Here is a 19,764-nt window from a genome sequence, read left to right as displayed (position 1 = left end):
ATAGTGTAGGCAGCAAGCAACCTTTCATAAGCAGACTCAATTACTTTTTAAAATTATACATGTTTACCTTAATGTCAAAAAAAACATAATCTATTTGTTACTACACAATTATGCACACCATTTCAAAAAAAAAAAATTTCTTCTCAAAGTGAACATATTGATAATGCCAATGGGAATGATACAGAGCAGACATATTATAGAATAAAAAACAAATTTTAGATTGCATATTTGGCAAAAAAAATGACAGCTTTGCATAAAAAATAAGGGCAACAATGTCAACAATCAAACATTTGTATGTATAATAAATACAAATTCATATAAAAGGTAGATTATAGCATTGTAGACAAAAGATTTTTGATTATGTATCTTAGTGTTTATATATATACATTTAGCAAAATGTAAGGATGACTGAAGTTAAGATTTATTTAACTTTAGTTTGATATCTAAGCTAAGCTATTGCTAGAGAAGTTTGATTGTGCTAGTAACTCCTATACAATTTTTTAAATTTTGTTAACTACTTTCATGTCATTATTCAGAAGACTCCATTGTCATGATATGTTGTTGAGTTTGACTATTCTTCTTTAGCCTGTAGAATTGCCATATAATTAGTTTTAGAAAACTTTGACTAAGATATTCACTGTTATTGAAGCGGTTCCGTTTTGAAATACTTGTTTCATTGAATTGTTTAACATACCTTTTTCCCTGACTGAGTGGTCTGCACTAGACTAACATGGACAATTGCATTTGATTGAGTGAGTGTAAAACAACCTTCAATGGATAGTTGTTTGAGTGTGAAGACAACCTTGGATTTGTTTTGCATGTAATCTTCATACTTGAGGTTGCGGATTGCTAGGATTAATTTGTCAATCATTGAGTCATCAATGGAGCAGTAGATTTGTTGTTTTTTCAGTAATAAGCATTATTTTTAAATGTAACTTGTTGACATAAATGATGTTTTGGTTACACCCGGTACAATGAGTTGTTTCATTGTCAAAAAGTTTGTATCCTTCAAATCTGTGTTGATAGGACAGAAGGTGTTGAATGGAATAGAGAATGGATTTGCAACTTTCAATACACCATTTACCTCACTCTATAAGTAGTAGTTGTAGCAGAATCTATGAGAATTTTATGTTTGAAAAGTGCACATATATTACCTCTGTAGTTTTTTGCATTATTTCATGTAACATCTACAGAGTAATTTTGCCATTGAGCTTGCAAATGAATGTTGATGGGCCTGTACTAGGTGTTTGTTTTTTGTTAGTTTTTGTAACAATGTTCCTGAATAGTAATTTTGGCATCTCGTTTTGAGCAAGTTGATCTTTGGCTATGATGTAATGGTGACGAAAATTGGGATGGATCTCTAGCTGCAGAGACAACAATGAAATAGACATATGTAAGTCTTGAATGAAAAATATTTAGTTTTATGTCTTATTGACTATATTAATTGTATTTATATTTATTTTTGTTATTTCGTGTTACCTTGCATAATCTTCCTTTGATTGGCCATCCTTTATTTCTAAGAAATTGGCATTCCCTTGTTTCAGTGTGCTAACCACTAATGCACCAATAGTTCCAATAGGATAATTGCTAGTGCTATTTATGAGAGTTCGGATTGTGCTGTTTGGAATGAAGTTGTATTGATTGCATATGCTATTGATTTTTTCCACTATACTTGAATCTTTTAGTACAAGTATATAGTCACAGTCACCTCTATCATACTTTGATTTTGGTGCAATGTCAAAATCTTCTATAAAAACACCCATGCCTGGTACTATTTTGTCTTGAAATTGTTGTACTAAATATGTGTTAACAGTTAATGTTATTGTCATTTTTTCTTTTTGGTCTATTAGATTTGCACGTAGCACTTCATAGGTTTTGTTCATCTTATCAAGCGTGGATTTGTACACAACCAAAACATCTCCTTCAAATGTGTTTCTCAGCTTGCTTGAATTGAGCTCTTCAATGGAGATGTAAGCACTAGTTTTAACTCTTGTCCTAAAAAGGTTGTTGTATTAGCATATTATGCATGGAAAAATGGAAAAAGAAATGATATATGTAATGAGGTATAGAGAATACCTTTTTGTAGATTGTTCTTGCCTTGTTTGTGTAGACTTTCTTGTTCTTTTATTTGCATTCATTGTTCCTATAATTTTTGAAGAGGTTGATTATCACACTTTTTTAATAAGTCAACTTTTTGGTGCAATATTAGTTTTTTCTGCTTTGTTTCAAGTATAATCTTGTAAGGAATAGGAGAAGGGGGAATTTTTTTTATATATTTGCTAATTAAGTGAAGTAGGTGCCATTGTTAAAGTAACTAGTCTAGTGTGTTAAATGCAATTATAGTACTATTGGGAAATGGTCTGACCAATATGCCTCTGTTCTATGGATGAAGCATATATTGGACGTTATAGTTGACCAAATGTGATCAATGAGTGGTTTGTTCATGGCATGTGTGTGGTTTAGAAGGAAGTTTAGGTGAAGATGTTGCATATGTGCTATTAAGGCTTTTGTGCTTTTGCTAGTAGATGCCATGTCAATGTTGAAATCTCCAACAATGTAAGTGCTTATATTTTGATCTATTGCATTTGTGATATTGTCCAATGCTTGCTTAATATTTATTATGGTAGAATTTGGCCTTACATAGATGTTTGAAATGTTCAATATATTGTTTAACTTTGAAATGGTCAATGTTATTACTTCTACATATTGTGATGTGTAATTTGTTTTTCTTGTTATTGTGATTGGATTTCGTATCATTGTCATGACATCGTGTATTGCATTGTTGCAAGGAGTAGTGAACAATCCATATAAACTATGATTTTGGGGCAAGGAAATGTGTACTTCTTGTAAGCATAGTACATAAGATGACATAATTTCAAAGTCATTTAGTAAATCAAGTTCGTGGGCATTTAAACCTTGAGTATTTAATGTGCATAAGAGAAAATGTGGAGTTGATTATGGACATGCAGGATCATTGTCAAGGTTCCAAGATGCATTTGATTGCAAGTGTTCCATTTCCATATTTATTTTGTTTTTCACTCGAAAATGTTTAGGGCTTAGAGGTTTTACAAGGAACAAGTTTTCTATTATTTTTGTTCATTATAACGTTGTATATGTTATTCCATGTTGTTGTATTGTTGTAGGATCAAAAGCTAATGTGTTCATTGTTAAGCCTTGTGATTTGTGAATTGTGTGTGCACATGCTAGTTGTATAGGGAATTGTTTTCTGATAGTTATTTTCTTGTTGGTTGATTTTTTTGAATTGGTCTTGAAATGTGTAGAGTAGGGATACAATCTTTTTGAATTGATTGGTTACAGTATGTTGTATATTTATTTCTCTATCGATGCCCAACATTAGGATCGTTAAACTTAACCCACACAATGTCAAAAGTATACATTTGGTGTATTCTTTGAAAATACCATCGAAACCATTTACTAAGCCATCATTGGTGTTGTAATTTCCTAAATATAACTCTATGAGCATGTTACATTTTAGTTCTATTTCGATTGGTAGAGTAGTTGTATGGGAGTAGAGTTGTATACCATCAATGTTGTTGTCATATTCATCAATGGACTTTAGAACAATAATTTGTCTGGGCATAATTGTAAGCATTTTGTTGTTATGGGCATCTACATCAATTTTTCTATAAAAAAGAAAAGGAAGTGTCGGGTCAATTGGTATTGGTCTAAGATAGTGGTGGTTGAGGTACTCTATATCTTCCAAAGTTTGTTTGGCTTTGCGGGTCCTGTTTAATATTTGAATAAAAATTTTATCTTTCTATCGCATGGTAACATGTAAAGTATAACATTTGACGTTGTCTTTACGCCGAGAGGCATTCTATACAATCACAGCACAAATACCCAGCACAAGCATATGCCAAAAAAGATTCTCCATCAATAATAAAAAATTGGGAGCGGTTACAAACTTCCAAATTAAATATTAAAAAAGAATTCCTAAAATAATAGCTGGCCAAAATAATAGGAAGCCAAATGGAGGCCGAAATAATAAGCTCGAAATAATAGGGCCCGAAAAAGTGGGGCCCAAAAAAGTAGGACCCGAAAAAATAGGGACCAAAAAATAAGGCCCGAAAAAATAGGGCTAAAAAAATTGGGGCGAAATAATTTCAATATGATTTATTTTTTGTTAAATATAATTTTGCATGCACATTCATGCTTATTTTTTTGTGGGGAGTGGGGGAATTTGAAACAAATTCATGGAATGTGAAGAGATGTCTGTTGGGGGATATGAGGAGCCTCTCAGAAGTTATAAAACCAAGGCTCCTCGTTTCATTTTCATTTTATGTTTTTGCAGGAAGGAAGAGGTGGAGGTTATTGGAGGATTAGCTTGTAGTTTTTAAATATGAGTAGATTAAAGTTTTGGAGTAAAATTTTTGCAGGTGAGATTTCTATTTTTTATTTACATTTTCATTTAGATTTAGATGTAGATGTAAATTGAAATTCAAAATTAGTTATAATATTCTACTTTGATTTAGATTTCAATTTTAATTCATTTCATTTAGATTTAGAATTCTGTTAATAACTATTTAGGCTTGCATTTAATAGTTTAGTCTTGCATGTTCGATTTAGATTTAGATTTGTATTCAAAATCTATTTGATTTATATATTTTATAATACTTTTCATTTACATATTTTAAAAGTGCATGTTTCAAATTAGTTTTATATTTTCATGTTTCATATTAGTTTTAGATTTGCATATTTCAAAATAGTTTTGGTTTGCATGTTTTAGATTTGAATGTTCCACAATAGTTTTACATTTGCATGTTTCTAAGTATTTATATTTTCATGTTTCAAAGCATAATTTTATCATTAATCTGGATGAGAATGCCACCATATCAATACAATTTATATTTTATTAAAGTTAATGATTTATTTAAAGTAGATAAATCATATATTTAGTATATATTTTATCATTATTGAATTATAAAATAAAATAAAATTTTCGAAATAATAGCTAGCCAAAATAATATTAAGCCAAATGGATACCAAAATAATAGCACTTGAAAAAATAAGGCCAAAAAAATGGAACCCAAGAAAATAGGGCTGAAATAACTTAATTAAAATTTTAAATATAAAACATTTTCTTTTTGTTAAATATATATATTTTTGCATGCACATTCATGCTTATTTTTTGTGAGGAGTGGGGGAAGTTGAAACAAATTCGTGGAATGTCAAAAGACATCTATTGGGGGATATGAGGGTTCTCTCATAAATTATAAAACAAATACTCCTCATTTCATTTTCATTTTGTGTTTTTGTAGGGAGGAAGAGACAGAGATTATCGGAGCAATTAGAGTTTTTGAACAGGAGTAGATTAAAGTTCCATATAGTTTAACCTTGTATGTTTGATTTAGATTTAGGATTTAAAAACTATTTGATTTAGATATTTGATAATACGTTTCTTTTGCAAATTTTTAATGTGCATGTTTCAATTTAGCTTTACATTTCCATGTTTTACATTAGTTTTAGATTTGCATATTTCAAAATACTTTTGGTTTCCATGTTTTAGATTTGTATGTTTCATAATAGTTTTATATTTGCATGTTTCAAAATATTTATATTTTTAATGTTTCATAATTAAATTTAATCATTGATGTGGACAAGAAGGTCACCTTATCAATAAAATTTGTATTTTATTAAAGTTAGTGATTAATTTAAAATAAACGAATCATATATTTAGTTTATATTTTTTCATTATTTAATTAGATTATATGTGTGTTTTATTTAAATATTTTTCATACTATATATAGATTTTTATTAATATTTATGTTTTTAATGTTTGAAAAGTGGAAGACAATGCCACCATATTTCAAACATTACAATTTAACTATTTCGTTTGAAATAGTTTTGATTTTTATTTATGTTATTTTGAACAAAATTCATTTGAAAGAATTTATGTTAACTATTAATACTTTTTCATTATGATTATTTTCATATGTTGATTTTTGTTTATAAGTTTGCAGGTTACTATTTGACTTATGGATACCTCGAATAGAGAATCAAACATTATTGTATGCTACAGCCTAACTACTTCAATGATCTCAAATGATTTCTTTGAGATTGAGTTTGACAAATGCCTACAAATAATTAAAGAGGCGCACACAACTATAATTAAAGTTGTAGAGAAGCAATATTTCCAATTGACTATGTTGAGGAAATGGATGAAATGCATATGGAAGATGCATAAAAATTTATGTGTGAGACATCTACAAAAGTGGATGGGTTTCCCTCAATGATGAAAGAAGTATTTCACAATCATTGTTCAAATAAAGGTCACAAAAGAATCCTAATCATTGAAGAATGTGACATGTATTTACACCATCACAGATATATTTTTTGTATATGTTCATTCTTGTCTCTGGTTTAAAATTTTTACTTCTAATTAGTTGTATTGGCAATTTTATTTCCCCATTGTTCAATGTAACTTTCATGGAGAAGAAAACAAGAAAAAATAAATTTATTGTTGTACGAAAAATTTCTTCAATGGATGTGGCTACTAAATATATTGATTAAGAAAGAAAATCATAAGTCTAAATAGATTCCTTAATGATAGGGAGATTTATTGATTACAATTCTTAATCATTGCAATAAAAATTGCATTAGCATTATTAAAAATTCAATAATATATAATGTTCTCACATCATCATGGAGAAATAATTTTCATAAAATTGAGTCTTATATATTCTTTCACACTTTTAACATCATATAAATTGTTGTGTTGGGACTTATAACTTCCCTTTCATGAATTAATTTTTCCACTATTCGAGTCATTTGTATAACATATAGCCCAAATTTGACCATAGTTGTACTCCAAATACTCCAACACTACACCTAAATCTCATACTTCCCTTAACCCTGTCCCTTATTTTAGTGTAACATTTAACCACTTATTAACCCTAACCATAACACCGAGTGTCATATAAATGAAATTGTAAACCTTGGATCCTAACTTTAACTCTTACTCTATATATGATTGTACTAATCATTTAGTAAATTATATACCTTAGCCTAACCCTATATGTACAAGTAACTAGAAATAATATTATATTTTTTATAAGTGATAATATGTATATACACACGTGCACAGAGAGAGAGAGAGAGAGAGAGAGAGAGAGAGAGAGAGAGAGAGAGAGAGAGAGAGAGAGAGAGAGAGAGAGAGCATATTTGTAGACAAGAAGGAGCTCATATTATGTTTTTTATAGAGGCATGTTTTATGTAGAGAGAGAGAGAGAGAGAGAGAGAGAGAGAGAGAGAGAGAGAGAGAGAGAGAGAGAGAGAGAGAGAGAGAGAGAGAGATTAGGAGGAGTATCTAGAAAGTAGGGTGGGAGAGATAAGTGGGTGTATCTAGAGATTAGAGAGACAGATTAGGGGGGTATTACTAGAGACTACAGAGAGAGAGGGTATATTTAGATAGTGGGGGGAGATATTAATGGGTGTAGTTAGAGAGAGAGAGGGGGAGAGAGGGGAGAGAGAGGGGGGGGATGGATTACATTATTAAAAAGGTTAATAACTTGTATCACAATAGCACTAATCATGTGGGCACTATAATAGAACTAACACACATTAAAATTTAACCTATCAGTTATCCTAACACCAAGGTAAAGTGTAATAATAGCACTAACATTAGGTATAATATGATTAATAACCCAAAAATTATCTTAACCACAATAATAACACAAACCCTAACTCTAACTCTAACTCTAACTAGATAATTCTAATTTTAACCCTAACCCTAACCCTAACTCTAACTCTAACTCTATCTCTAACTTTAATTCTCCCCCTAACCCTAACCTTAACCCTTTATAATCCTAAATCTAATGCTAATTCTAACCCTAACCCTAATTCTAGCCCTAACCCTAAGCCTTACTATAACTCTAATCCTAACTCTAATTCTAACTCTAATGCTAATTCTAACCCTAATTTTAGCCCATATTCTAACTCTAACCCTAACTCTAACTCCAACTCTATCTCTAACCCTAACCCTACGCCTACTCCTAATTCTAACCCTAACTCTAACTCTAACTCTAACCCTAACTATAATTATAACTCTAACTCTAATTGTAACCCTAACACTAACCCTAACTCTAACCCTAATCCTACCCATAATCCTAATCCTAACACTATATATAATGCTAATCCTAACCCTAACACTATATGTAACTCTAACTCTAATCCTAACCCTAATTCTAATCATAAACCTAATCCTAATTCTAACCCTAACCCTAACTCTTAACCTAAATCTAACCCTAAATCTAACCCTAACTCCAGCCCTAACCCTAAATCTAACCCTAACCCCAACTCTATCTCCAACTTTAACTCTAACTTGATCCCTAACTCTAACTCTAACTCTAACCCTAACCCTAACCCTAACCCTAGCCCTAGCCTCAATTTTAGCCCCAATTCTAACCCTAACACTAACACTAACACTAAAACTAACACTAATTATAACCTTAACCCTAATGCTAACCCTAACTCTAACCATAACCCTTATGCTAACCATAATCCTAGCCCTAATTCTAACCCTACCTCTAACTCCAACTCTTGTTCTAATTCTAATTCTAACTCTAACTCTAGCTCAAATCCTACCTCTAAATCTAACCCTAACCCTAACCCTAATTCTAACCCTAACTTTATTTGTAACCCTAATTCTAGCACTAACCCTAATTGTTACCCTTACCCTAACTCTAGCTCTAACTCAATCTGTAACCCTAATTATATTTGTAACCCTAATTCTAACCCTAACCCTAATTCTAACTCTAACTCTAGTTGTAACTCTAATTCTACCCCTAATCCTAACCTGAACCTATATAACCCTAACCAGGCAATTCTAGCTCTAACCCTAACCTAATTCTGACCCTAACTATAACTCTATTCCTAACTCTAACCCTAACTATAACTCTAACTCTAATTCTTACCCTAACCCTAACCCTAACCCTAATTCTAACCCTAACTCTAACTCTAATGCCAATTCTAATCCTAACCCTAATTCTAACCCTAATTGTTACCCTAAATCTAACTCTAACTCTAATCCTAACTCCAACTCTAACTTTATCTCTAATTCTAACTCTACCCCTAATTCTAACCCTAACTCTAACTCTGACTCTTTTTGTAACCCTAACCCCAATATTAACCCTAACCCTAACTTTGACTATAAACCTACCCCTAATCCTAACCCTAACACTATATATAACTCTAACCCTAATTCTAATCCTAATCCTAGCCCTAACTCTTACCCTAACCCTAAATCTAATCAGGTAACTTTAACCCTAACCCTAATCTAACCCTGATCACAACTCTATCTCTAGCTTTAACTCTAACTCTAACTTGAACCCTAACTCTAACTCTTATACTAATACTAACACTACCTCTAATTTTAACTCTAACTCTAATTGTAACCCTAACCCTAATGCTAATCCTAACAATAACCCTAACACTAACCCTAACCCTAACTCTAACACTAATTCTAATCCTAACCTTAATTCTAACCCTAAATATAACCCTAACTCTAACTCTAACTCTAACTCCAACCCTTATTCGAACTCTAATTCTAACTCTATCTCTAACCCTAACCCTAACTCTTATTCTAACCCTAACTATATTTGTAACCCTAATTCTAACCCTCACCCTAATTCTTACCCTTACCCTAACCCTAACTCTATCTCTAATCCTAACTATATTTTTAACCCTAATTATAACCCTAACCCTAATCCCAACTCTAACTCTAATTTTAAACCTAACCCTAACCCTAACTCTAACTCTAACCCTAATTGTAACTGTAACCCTGACCCTAACTCTAGCTCTAATTGTAAACCTAACCCTAACAAGAACCCTAATTCTAATTCAAACCCTATCCCTTAACCTAATTTTCATCCTAATGCTAACCCTAACTCTAACTCTAACCCTAACCCTAACCTTAACACTAACCCTAACCTTAATTCTAACCTTAACCCTAACCTTAACTCTAACCCTAACCCTAACCCTAACCTTAACACTAACCTTAACCATAAACATTAATTTGTCCCTAACTCTAACCCTAAATCTAACTCTACCATAATTGGACTCTAATCGTAACCATAACCCTAACTTTAATCTTGGCTCAAAACTTTTCCCTAACCATAACTCTAGAACCTTAACCCTTACTCAAGCCCTAACCCTAACCCTAACCCTAACCCTGGCCCTACTATAACCCTAACCCTAACCATAACCATAAGTCTAACCCTAACCTTAACCATGAGCATAACTCTAACCCTAAACTTAACCATAAACATAACTCTATCCCTAACTCTAAACCTAAATCTAACTCTACCATAACTAGACTCTAACCCTAACCCTAACCCTAACTTTAATCTTAATTAAAACCCTAACCCTAATCCTAAATCTAACCTTAACCCTAACTCAAACCCTAACCCTATCCCCACAATAACCCTAACTCGAGCCCTATAATAACCCTAACCCTAACTCTAACCTTAACCATGAGCGTAACTCTAACCCTAAATCTAACTCTACCATAATTGGACTCTAACCCTAATCCTAACCCTTACTTTAATCTTGACTCAAACCCTAACCTTCACTCTAACCTTAACCTTGACTCAAACCCTAACCCTAACCCTAACCATAACCATAACTCTAACCCTAACCTTAAATATGACCATAACTCTAACCCTAACCTTAACCATAAACATAACTCTAACCCTAACCTTAACCATAACCATAACTCTAACCCTAACCTTAACCATAAACATAACTCTAATCCAAACCTTAACCATAACTCTAACAATAACCATAACCATAACTCTAACCCTAACCTTAACCATAACTCAAACCCAACCCTAACTCCAGCCCTAACCCTAATGCTAACCCTAATCCTTACTCTATCCCTAAGGTTAACATTAACTGTAATGGTAACTTTGTCCCTAACCATATATCTATGTTTGACTATAACATTTTACATTACAATATGCCAAAAAGAAAATTACTTTTTTTTAACCATAATCCCACCCCTAAATCTAACCCTAAATATAACCCTAACTATAAATTTAACTCTACCATAATTAGACTCTAATCCTAACCCTAATCCTTAGTTTAAACTTCACTAAAATTGTAACCTAACCCTAACTCTAACCTTAACCCTAACTCAAAACTCTAACTCTAACCTTAACCCTTACTTTAATCTAGACGAAAACCATAGCCCTAACCCTAACCCTAACCTTAACCCCGACTCAAACCCTTACCCTAACCTTAACCCTGATGTAACTCTATATACAACCCTAACTCTAAATATAAACCTAACCTTAACCATCACCCTAAAACTAACCCTTTCTCTACCCCTTTCTCTAACTCTAACTGTAAATCTAATTTTAACCCTAACCCTAATCCTAATTTTAACCCTAATTATAACAATAATTTCAACTCTAACTCTAGCCCTTATTCGAGCTCCAATTCTAACTCTACCTCTAACTCAAACCCTAACTCTAATTCTAATCCTAACCGTAACTATATTTTTAACCTAAACCCTTATTCTTACCCTCGCCCTTTCCTTAACCCTAACCCTAACTCTAATTCTAACCCTAACTATATTTGTAACCCTAATTCTAACCCTAATCCTAACATTAACTCTAACTCTAATTCTAAACCTAACCCTAACTATAACTCTAACAAGATTCGTAATCCTAAAAATAACCCTAGCCCTAACCCTAATGCTAATCTCGACTCTAATTGTAACTCTATTCCTAACCGTAACTCTAACCCTATCCATAACTCAAACCCTAACAATAGCCCCAACCCTAACACTAACCCTAACCCTAACTATAATTCTACTCTTCAATATAACATTTTACATAACAATATGTTTAAAATAAAATTGAATTAAAGTGATGCAAATAAACACCATATATAGAATTTTAAAAAAATATATTCAAGAATAATTTTATAGTAAGTTTAAACTATTACATTTTTATAGTAAGTTTATACAAATGTATTTAAAAAGAAATAAATAATTCAGCACTAACCTTTAAAAAATAGAAAAAAAAATTAAAATACTTTTCCTGTTGCGCCGCAATTGCCACTAGCTTATATATACCTCTATATATATTACGCCAAGAGTAATCGTTCTCGAGGCACCTATTTTCATTTTCATAAATCCCAACTGTGATTAAAATAACCTTGGGATTAAATGAAAATAGGCACCTTGAGAATGATTACTCTCGGTGTAATATATATAGAGGTATATATAAGCTAGTTCTAGAAGTTGTGTGGCAACAAGTCTTTGTCTATAGGTCTAGTTTTAAATACATTGGAGTCTAGTACCAGTTGTGCTTGGTATAGGTCACTACAAAAAATTGTGGCCAGGTTTTCAAAATAAGTTGTAGGTTTGTGCATAATTTTTTGTAGTCATTTGTCTATGAAACATAGGAAGGATGAACCTACTAAGGAGATTTCATCAATCAAAATAAGTCTTAGTTGACTGTAATGTTTTGACATTTTGTCAAGTGTGTCATTGTTCAGTGGTAAGAATTTTGATTTGTTAAAAGGAATATGTAATGTTGAATGTATTATTGCACCACCAATGTTGTATGCTGCTTTTTTTGTATAAGATGTAACTAATCTTTTTGGTTTATCGGGATCGTTGTCTATGTTGTTGTTATAGATATGCAAAAGTGCTTGATAAATGGTCTTTGTTGTAAATATTTTCCATGTCCTAGCACCTCCTATAAGGAATAGGTTAATTGGAATTTTTTCATTTTTCATTTTCTTCATAACAATGTCTTTGACTATTTATTGTTGCTTTTTGTTGAGCTTTTGTCTAAGTTTGAAATAGTCAACATTATTGAGTATTTGTGGATGCTTCGCTACTTCAAATCCTGAATATGTTGTGTTTATTATTTTCTTATGTGATTTTTCTTCAATGTCACTATGAATGTCTATTCTTCTGGAGGCCTATAGGTTTGTGTTGTTTCATTGTTGTTACTATTTTCTATTATTTGTATGTTGATATCATTGGCTTCGATATTAATGTCACCCCATGCAGGGCTAGTTTTTAAGAAAATTTTTGAGTAGTTTATTTTTGCTATAGCTTCATGATGTCTAAATGCTAATTCTTAGGATGTAAAATTTTGTTTGAGACGAACTTCATGTTCTATGAATGGTACGAAAAGAAGTAATTTCTCTCTACAATAATTTTCAACATCAATATGTTTATTGTAATTGATGAATAGTATTATGGTTTTTTTTTTCTTTGTTATATTTTACATTGCTCTAATACTATATTTTGAGACAAAATCAGCTAAATGTATGTGGGAGATGCTTGTTGGTTGATTTATGCAGTGGTCTATTAAAGATTTTGATATTACATTTTCATATTCGTCTAGTTCTTGCCTAATTTGAGCAGTAGGTTTTAGAACAAAGATGTGTTCATTGTCTAGTCTTGTGTCAATGAAGATACATTTGCATGAACTTTTATTGAGCGGAAGTGATAGAACTAAGTGAGCAGCTTGTTGTGCTGACATTTGTTGCAAATTTAATAAAGCATTTCATAGTTTTCTTATGATCCCTATTTCATCTATATTTTCTCTTTGGTGATCATCTCATATTCTTTTGAAAGCATGTGTCATTGACTTGTCTACTTTTTCCATGTATGAATTGTAGTACATTGTTGTAGCATAAGCATTTAAGACAAATTGAGCATCTGTGTGTGCTCTCCATAACTCTAGCATTTTTCTACAAAGAATATTGTTGTATATCTCTGATGGTTTTCTCTTTAGAAACAAAGTTGATTTGTGTAACGTTGATCTCATCAATATAATGTATTCTCTATGTGTCATTTATAAATCTACTAAAAACATTTTAAATGTGTAGAATGTGTCAAATTGCTTTCTCTCCTAAGTTGCAAAAAAATTTGAAGCAGGCATTATGATTGTGGTGTCATTATTAGACAATGGATCCAAAATCATAGTATATGGTAATAGAGGTATTGAAAAATTATATCTGCATTTTTACTTTGATGACTTTTTGCATTGTCTTGTGTGGTGGTGTTTTTACAATTTAGCCATATGTGTTTGCAAGTGGTCAGTGTTGCATGTTATGTGGTGATCAAAAAATTTGACAATTTCATCATTGCTTTCATTTCCATTTATTGGAGCATTTTGAATCCAAATAAGCATGTGGTCATGGGGTGTATGCACCAAGTTGTGGTGCCAAAAACATGACACATAAATTTTTTTTTTTTAATTTTCCAAAGTGCATATGCGCTATAGTGCACATGCGCTTTGGAAAAGTAAATTTTTTTATAAATGTTTTATTCCATTTGGGTTTTGCATTTCTCCTCAATAGCGTGCATGTGGATTGAAAAAATTAAAGAAAATTGTCACCCACCTCCTCAAAATGCCTCCTCGTCACCAATGATCAAGATCAAGATCACGTCGTATGTTTTCTACTCTTGTTTTTGTATTGTTTAATATGTTTTTGCATTGTTTTGTAAATTTTTACATTGTTGTGGAGGTTTTTTCAATTTTTCTTTAATTTTATTTATTTATTTAGATAGAAATTGGTTTCTTATTAGGAAATGTGAATAATGAACCACCAAATCTCCAGTCAGATCAACAAAATCAAAGTGAAAACCCTCCACAAGATCCAAATCAAAACCCTCCACAAGATGAAAATCAAACCCCTCCACAACAAGAGAAAGAAATTACGCAACTTGCACCGATTGGAAGACCTCCTCCTGGCACCCAAGACAACATAATGAATGAAATAGAGAGAGGGAAAAATGAATTAGAAGCAGTCATTTGTAGGTTGAAAGCTTGTGGACGAATCAATCTGATGAGAGCACAGTTGGCATCCTCCCTCGAGTCCATTATGACTCATGTAGCTTCTGTTAGTGGTTAGTTGGATATTTGGCGTGTTAAGAGGGATGAACAAAGAAGATATTATGCAAACAAATTATCATATCAAGATGTTAAAAAAAAGGAAATAGCAAAAGGTAGCATTTGTGCATTGTTTAAAAGGCCTAGAGAACAAGATACTATTAAACATACAACTAAAAGGTTCCCCATCCATTTGTGCATATATGATGGTATTAGAAATAACTTTTGGGATAGATGGTGGATGGTCTTTGATGCCCCTCCCTACAATAATCATGAGGTTCCAATGTATTTCTTAAAGAAATTGTATTGTGAATTTTTCTTTGGGGAGATCCCTAATTATTTTGATATATTAGAATCTCAAGGTAGAGGTGAGGGGTCATTATTTGAGAGGCCGAGGGCACGCCGTGACTCTAATGTAGTTAGGGCATTTGTTGTCAAGCCATAGGGTGAGCATGTGATTATTCCTTTAGTTGTGAAGGAACATGTAGAGACCAACACTCTAGGGATTATCAATGCTTTGATGCAGAGTCGCAAACCCTTATTCATTGCACCAATCCATTAGTTGAGGAGGAGCCTTCTGTACATCACAGTCACATGTGCACATCATGTGGATCCTTATGCACATTTGGTAGTCATGCCAAAGACAATATGGATGATGGGCTAGTCACTGATGAGTTCCTGAGTTACAATTATAATAAACTAATTTGATCACATTTCGTATGTATAGTGAATGACTAATTAATTAGCATGTATTGGCATTGTTCAAAATTCAGGGTAAGAGTGTTGTTGCCCCTAGTACAGATTCCCCAACCCCATTTTTCATCCTGTCGACGAGTCAAGAGGTATGTATTGGTTTAATCATTTAAATTATTACATATATTTATTAAGTAATCATATGAAGGATTGACAAAAAAAATTTATGCATGTGCATCAGTTCTCTACTAGACCTTTGACATTCATAAGGGACTCTAAGCTTAGGCATGATACGAGCTTCGTAGAGGTACATTTGTTTCATATTAATTTAATTCATTTGATTATATTTGTTTCATGTTTCATGTTACATGTAGATTGTATTATATGACATGCAGTTGTTGACGTTTGAGACTCCTCATTTTTGCCAGTCCATCGATCATGGAGTTGCTGCAGCGATGGCTAGTTTAGAGCCTTTGACCTAGGTATGAAAGAATTTTCTTGGTTTTAGTTGTTGTTTATAATAGTTAGTATAAAAATTCCTAATATTATTTATAAGTGATTATATTGATTGAATTGTTGTAGGGCCTTATTACACCTGATCATCCACGAGCCTTTGAGGTGGATGTACAGAGTGACTATTTGATGGTGGTAAGAAAATAATTAATTTTGTGTGTATATATATTTGATTTTAATGTATAATAATTATTGATTCATATCTACTTTGTTTGTATCAGCTCGAGTTAGAGAAGAGCCTAAATAAGAGGACAAGTGAGCGTGTGAGGAAGACCCCATCATCCCCATTATCCCCCTCCACACAATGACTAAAGACCTCTAGGGATTTGTTTCCTTCCCCTCGTGGACATGAGAAGATATAGTTGATATACACATATGTATAGGAATTAGTGGACATATATGTTGGATTTTATGTCAGTGGACATATTTGATATACATTTGATGTATATATAACATTTTATATTTGATGTATGACATATATTTGATGCATGACATTATTAGAATTATGACATTATTGGTTAATATATGATATGTTTGTTCATGTATGACATTATTGGTTATATTAGTATATTATATGTTTGTTAATGTATGACATTATTGGTTATCATAATATATTATATGTTTGTTCATGTATGACATTATTGGTTATCATAATATATTATATGTTCGTTCATGTATGACATTATTGGTTATCATAATATATTATATGTTCGTTCATGTATGACATTATTAGTTATCATAATATATATCTTTTTTTTCTTATTTACGTTTTAAGTACATTTCATGTATTTCATTTTAATATAAATTGCATCCAAAATGATGCACAATGGTCACACCAAAAGCTAGTGGATTCCCAACAAGAACACTTTCAAGGCAAACTATCTATCCCACCTTCCTAAGTATCTTCAAAGTCTCTTTCCAACTTGGTTACAACATTGAACAAACTTCTACCCAACTTCACAAAACTACTTGATCACTTTCCCTATTCAAGACTTGGGAAGCAATAAATTAAAAATGAGCAAATTTGAGAAATATATCATAATCAACTTCTTGTTTCAAACTAACATCTTAGACACTTCAAGGAACACCTAATAACTACCTCAAAAACTTTAGTCTGTCATCTATTCCATCCTTCCAAGAGATTCTTCAACATCCTATGAGTAAAAACAATCTTTCAACATCCTATGACTGTATTTTCTTTGCAACAACATGTAATTTGCTGATTTTCGGACAACTCTTCACAAAGGGAAGTGATTATGTTTCAAACCCATGAAATGGCTATTAAGACAAACAAGAAGATCCTTAACATCTTCCACTAACTCCATTCAGTGATAACATGCAGCTAAAGTGGTGTTTCATTCTAAAAAAGTATGAGTTTGTTGTTCCAAACAAGAAGTAATGATATTTGACAATAACTCAATGATCCTATATACAAGTTTAACATCAGCAGTGATTCCTTGCCATATGAAAAAAACTTAATAATCAGCAACACCTTATGCCTCCTCTAAATTCATAGAGGCTATTTTCATCATTTAACATCCATTCCAATTGATTATTAGTTGGTTTGATTGGTTACAAGGTTAATTTCAAGGTTTTCCAAAAAATTGCTAAAATTGCCAAAAAGTTGTCAACAACTTTTATTACAAAATGAAATTATTGCACTAACTCTTTCTAGAACTTAACCAAGCGATTTTTGGTAACACACAAGACCTATATAATTGATAGGAGGTGATGGTGAGTGATAGCAACAATGGTAGCAATATGAAGGGTTTGGGCGAGAATGAGATTTTGAATTCTACGCGATCTGCGCCAGGATTGCGATCCTTATCAGCTAGAGATTCCTCTATTCCTGGTGATGCTGAGGATGGAGGTACTTTGGAGGACCCAGGAGGAGGTGGGATTTTGGAGGACTCTGGAGGAGGGCCCAAGCTAATTAATTAATGGTCGAGCTTGTTTAGAGTATGCCCCTCTGGTAAATCTATCTTTTCGTCGGTTAAAGATACGTCAGCGAGGGATAAAGGTAAGTTCTCCATTGAAATCCTTGACCAGATTATTGACAAAAAAATTTTGAGCATGGACTCAACTTTGGTTGGAAGATTTATTGGGGTGAGACCCAACATAAATGATGTGAGGATTTTTGTTCATAAGAAACGAAGCTTAAAAGGTCAAGTTGATGTTTCAGCGATGCTAAAGGGTGTCTCTTTTTTTATTTTTCTTGTGGTGAGGATAAATACGATATCCTTTACTATAGCCCTTGGGTGATGGGGAGGCACACTCTGATTCTCTAGAAATGGACTCCTAACCTTTACTCTTTGGATGGCTCTATTATTCAAGCCCCAGTTTGGGTTCGTTTACCAGGTCTTCCCCTTGAATTTTGGGTGGAAGATGTTTTCCAGGGCATTGCCAATACCTTTGGGGAGCTCCTTTCTTTAGATCTAGCGACTGTATCTCGAAAAAGGATAAACTATGCCAGATTTTGTGTTGGAGTTACACAAGTGGTGGATATGCCTAAATCTATTTCTTTAAATTCAAAATTGGGAATATGGGACCAATGTATTGAATTCAAATATATCCCCTTTGTCTACTTCCAATGCAAGAAGGTTGGGCATTGGGCCAAAAAATTTCCCTCCTTACTAGACAAGCCCAAAAAGACTAAGAGAGTATGGATGAGGAAGGATATAAATAGGGTTGATGGGTCTGCAAAGGGTGGTGGGGTGGTTTTAGGCAGGACCACTTCTTCAAAGGAACAACACAAGGTTCTAGAGACTACTAAGTGTGATGAGGTGGGTGTAGATGAGATTGCTTCTCCGAAGGAACAATGTAATGGCCTAAATAATGATGTAGGTGGTGGTGTGATTGAGCCTGTGAGAAAGCTTCTTTAGAAGTAGCAAGATAGTATAGTATGTGATGTCGGGGTTGTTCAATCTAGGTCAGATCCCCAAGCAGTGAAGGAGAGAGGTATGATGAGTTGTGCTCAAACCATGTTGGTGATTGTTAATAAGGATAGTCTAAAGATGATCCCAACTGATAAGGATATTATTCCTGAGGATGGGAAGGGTGTTGTAGAAGATGGGACCCAAATGGTGTCTATTCTTCCTTTGGGTACTGTAGCCAAGGAAACTTTAATGGAAGGAAACTTTTTTAGAGGTGAAGTTGAGGACCTTCTTTTTGTTTCTCAAGATGAGGATGCTCTATGGGAAGAGGAGGGTTCTGTTGTTGATTGGATTCCCATTGGTAAAAAAGCCAAAGGTAGAAATAAAGGTAGGAAAAAAGAGGAGGAGTCTGTGCCTACTAAGAACATGAAGAAAGGACCCAAGGCAAAAGGGAGGTCCTAAAGAGTAGGATAGATGTACTTTCTTCTAAGCCTCTTGGAGCTACTCTTAAGAATGGGGATGTTGGGTCTTATCCCTCTCTGATGGGAAGACCTTCCAATTTGTAGAAGAGAATAGCTGAGACCACTAAGAGCATTACTGATGGGAGTCAGAGAACCATCCTTGAAGCAAAAAAAATCCATAAATTATGAAGATAATCTCGTGGAATATTAGAGGGTTAAATAACCCTCATAAACATGATATATTGAACAACATGATAAGGGATAACGGGCCAGATATTATTGTGATTCAAGAAACAAAGATGCTAAAGGATAAGGTGGAATGCCTTCCAATTTTCAAGGATGGAA

This window comes from Cupressus sempervirens, chromosome 4 (genome assembly GCF_028749045.1).
Source record: "Cupressus sempervirens isolate cs-2001-9-10 chromosome 4, ASM2874904v1, whole genome shotgun sequence".
In the NCBI taxonomy this organism is placed as follows: domain Eukaryota; kingdom Viridiplantae; phylum Streptophyta; class Pinopsida; order Cupressales; family Cupressaceae; genus Cupressus; species Cupressus sempervirens.
Note: the sequence above shows the minus strand (reverse complement) of the source record.